The sequence below is a fragment of the Blastomyces gilchristii genome (genome assembly GCF_000003855.2).
Source record: "Blastomyces gilchristii SLH14081 genomic scaffold supercont1.12, whole genome shotgun sequence".
Taxonomy (NCBI): Eukaryota; Fungi; Ascomycota; class Eurotiomycetes; order Onygenales; family Ajellomycetaceae; genus Blastomyces; species Blastomyces gilchristii.
The window spans coordinates 1,619,407-1,624,094 of NW_003101671.1; the positions used below are offsets into that span (position 1 = coordinate 1,619,407).

At 27.1% G+C, this 4,688-nt stretch overlaps 1 pseudogene across 1 annotated transcript; it reads left to right on the forward strand.

The window, feature by feature from the left end:
* Positions 1 to 3,828: 3,828 nt before the first annotated feature.
* On the forward strand, positions 3,829 to 3,917 carry BDBG_17338 (annotated as a pseudogene). Its single transcript has one exon. The product of its transcript is annotated as a tRNA-OTHER (tRNA).
* The last annotated feature ends 771 nt before the right edge of the window (positions 3,918 to 4,688 follow it).

A 4,688-nucleotide genomic window follows, 5' to 3' on the forward strand; every position in this document is an offset into this window, starting at 1 on the left:
AGCTCAGACATGCTATAAAAGAAAAACTATGAATTAATCTCTTTTAAGCTACTGTCTCTGAAATCAAGCTCTCTTTAAAATTTTCTCTGAATGATTATACAGAGTTATATATAGACTAGTCAGCAGAATCATGAATTTCATGTTTAATTTCATTTAATCTGATTTCATACATTTCTTGATGTGAATTCCGCTGAGACTAATCATTAAAAAAACATGTAAGGTAACTATTTATCAGATCTTAAAATGAAACTATAACTTAAAAAAAATAAGAAAGTGATCTCATTTGATTCTATTTAGTCTCATTCTTGACATAAAGTTACTATTTTTAGACATTTTAAGGTTTTGTTTAGACTATTTTTAATTTTTTAAAAAGTAATAATATTTGATAACACTTAAATGAGATTTAAAGTCATTTAAAGTAATAAAATGAATTTAAATTAAGAAGTGGAAATTATTATCTCATTTTAGAAATGTGATAAAACTAGATAGTGAGTTCTACTGAGATAATATAAGACTACTATCTAATCTTAATACTGTATAATAAGATCAATTAAATTGATAATAAGTAGACTAGTCATTAAAATTATGAATTTTACATTTAATTTCATTTAATCTGATCTCATACATTTCTTAGTATGAATCCCGCTGAGACTAATCATCAAAAAATATGCAAAGTGACTATTTATCAGATCTCAAAATAAGACTATGACTTAGAAAAAATAAGAAAGTGATTTCATTTTAAAGAAAATAAGAAACTGATCTCATTTAATCTCATTTAGTCTTATTCTTGATATAAAGTTACTATTTTTAGACATTTTAAGGTTCCTTTTAGACTATTTTTAATTTTTTAAAAAGTAACGATTTTTGATAATGCTCAAATGAGATTTAAAGTCATTTAAAGCAATAAAATGAATTTAAATTGAGAAGTGAAAATCATGATCTCATTTGAAAAATATAATAAGAGTAGACAGTAAGTCTCACTGATTATTATTATTGTTATTATTCTTTCATTATAGATGTATATAGTTAGAGACTATAATATCTATCTGAAAACTTGTAGTTCTCAGAGTTTTTCTAGTATCTGTAAGACTAATTATTATATATTTTATCAATTTCAAATATGCAAAATTAGAAAATTCCAGCTCAGAACATAAAAACCTCTTATAAATTACAGCATTTTCAATATCTTCTAATACTTTTGAATCTATTTAGAAAGTAACATGACATAGGAAAAGAAACAAAGTCTTAAAGATAAACACAGTAGATAGAAAAGAAAAGAAAAGAACTACAGAATAAGATCTCTGCAGTTTATATCTTAAGCTATATACATATTTTAACACTCTATATAGACAGTATGAGACTACTATCTAATCTTAAAACTATGTAATAACATTAATTAAATTAATAATAAGAGTATTAAATATTCTGGTTCTGATCTGAGACACGGTTACATAGTCAGTTTAATAATGAGACTATCAAATATTTTAGTTCTGATTTCAGACACGGTCACACAGTCAGTCTAGTTATATATCACTGTCTTAATTGAAAGAGAGAGCAGTGTCACAACAGTAATATAGAGAGTAGAAGAGACAGAGAGAGTAGAAGAAGAATTAAACACTGTTAAATTAACTGATAGAAAGAATAATACTTCACTGCAAGATACAGCTTCTATTATCACAGTCATAAGAAATACAGATACAGAAGAAGATATAATAATAAAAGTAATATTTCTACAGCTGATTAACATCACTGTCTTTAATCTAGCCTTCTTAGCAGTCACAGAGACTACAGCTGCATTATAAAAATATTTATTACTTATTAAAAAAACATCAGAATAAGTTCTTTATTATCTTTTAAAAATAATACTTTTATATACTCACTATTATAGATAAAAAGAGAGAGAGAAAAACTATATAATAGAGAGAGAAAAAAAATTTCAAAAAATTCTATTACTATTATTAGCTTTATCTTTAAAATACATCACTTTTATAAGAAATTTTATATACAGAATAGAAATATAATAAGAGATTTATAAGTCATTTATTAATTATATTTTTCACATTTTAAACTAATATATAAGAAATTCACATATTATATATTTAAATTAAATAGAGATAAAAAGAAGAAAATCTATGTAGTTAGTAGAAAAACTCATTTATTTCTTTATATTATACAGTATATATACTATTAGACTGGCTGATGAGATTATAAATTTCACATTTAGTTTCATTTGATCTGATCTCATACATTTCTTAGTGTGAGTCTCATTAGAACTGAGTATTAAAAAATCTAAAAATGAATCATTTCTTTCAGAAATAATGTGAAAAATAACCAGATTTAATTCAAGAACAGTGAAATAAAAGTAATTTCTCAGAATAAATAGTGAAAGATAATTATTCTTTTAAAATTGAAATGAGACTGAGACTGAAGATCAAATTCAGTCTCATTCAGTTTATTCAGTGATTGCTTATATAATCAGAATTTGATAATAATTATTGATAATACTCATGAAATAACTAAATATATTTTTATATAAGTTTATTCTTCACTTTCTTATAAAAACTACACTTCTCTGATATACTGTGATCAGAGGTATTAGACTGTCTGATAATTTTATATTTTACAATCATGAGTTTCTCAATTATTTCTTCTTATAATTGTTCTCAGTAATAGTGATAAATATCTTAACTTAAGTTAAACTTTCACTTTATTCTTATCTCTGCTAATGAAATTATTAGAATATTATATATTATCAGTGTAATAGTTGAATATATACTCTTAACAATTTTTCATAACTATAGAATTGATTTAATGTGTAAATTTATCAGATTATCTTGAAGATAGTAGTTAAATTCAGTTTTATAAGTATATAGTTTTATCTGATTTTCAGTTGTAATTAATGTATATAAGTTCTGTTTCAAAGTTATCATGATTAAATGCATCTTTTATATCAATAAAAACTGCAGTTGAGATCAGATCTTCATTCTTTGCTATTTAAATTTTATAAACAACTAAAAGAATAGTATTAATTACAGAATATTGTCTTCTATCATTTATCAATAAGAGATTTTTTAAGCGCTCCGCCACGAACTCGCTCGATTTTTCGAATAAGAACCCGCCGATAGATCCATTGAAAAGCCCTCGATCATACAAGCATTTTGACCCCATCGCCGACCGCATACCCCGTGTGGTGGTGGAGATATCCAGCCAAACGTGAACCAGACATTGTTTGAAACTCCTGTGTGGGATTATCCCCCGTTCACCCCTACCACACCACAACCCCGGGCCAAATTGCCATACAAATTGTAAGGTGAAGAGACCTAGCCATATGTGTCAATCTTCTTGATTTTGGAAGATCCCTGATCTGTAATTGTGGAGATATCTGAGAAGTGATCATCATGAAAACCCTGTCCATCTTTGATGTTTCAAAACATCAATGCCAAGTCCCACTCTTGTACCGCCCTTCCCAATCTGGCCCATCCCTGGCAGAAAAATACAAAAAGATACCTCGGCAACAGCATTCAATACATAATCAGTGAACAATGAGTCAACAGCATATTAACAACTATAAAATCAGTATATCTCAAGATCTGACTGAGCTTTTAATCCCTGCACAGTGAGATATATTAAATCTAGTTTTAATATCTCAATATTCAATAGATTCTGCAAGGAATTGAGAACAGCAACACTAGATTTCTATTGAATTTGAGAATTAACTCTATATTGATATAATCATTGACAAAGTCTTCTATTTTAAGATATAAATAACCAGTTTCTCTACATCTTACTGATAATATTTATATTATTATATAGAAACAGACTTATATTGCCTCAGTGGCTGAATGGTTAATACGGCCACCTGGTAGCACCTTGGCGTGGGAAACCAAGACACGTGGGTTCGAAACCCACAGGGGATACATTAAATTCGGAACTCAAGCACCTCAGGTTTCTAATAAATACAGAGATGTACAAATCACTTCAATGAATTGCTCTATGTTCCTGGGCTGGGAAGTTATTATCGCATGTATTTAATTGTCACTTCTTTGTATTTTCCTATGTTCTTGTTATCTTGGCGTGGTCTCAACACCTGTATTTCCTTCTGTATAATCAACACTTGACCTGTATTTAACATCACGCAAGGACTCATCATAAGCTCCGCTTGCATATGAGTATAATGAAAGAATAATAATAATAATAACAGACTTATATTCTCTATAATATCAAGACTCTGAAGAGAGAAACTCTTGATAGAGAGTATATAGTAGTGTATATCTTAACAGTTTCTATCTCATTCTTCTGCAGCAGTTAATGCAAAAAAAAAAGATCTTAGAAATAGTTTTTTACTTCTCTTGAAAAAGTAAGGTGTTTTTCTCTGAATTTTATACAATATTCTTACAAAGAATTAAAAACAGAGCAGTTTTCTATTATAATTTTATATTCTTTTAAGTAAGAATTACTTTTTCAGTGACTGAAGAGCTTTCATTAATACTTAATTCTTTTTTACACTCTTTATTAACTGATTTGAGTTGCACACTTGTTGTGTGAGAAGAATTGAATGATTTAGAATAAAATTAAATAGTTTTAATTAATTTCTCTACAAAAAATTGATTTATTTTTTGTCAGTTTTTCTCTTAAAAACTGTTATATTATCTGATTTATTATCAATTGATATCATACTTTTTCTCACT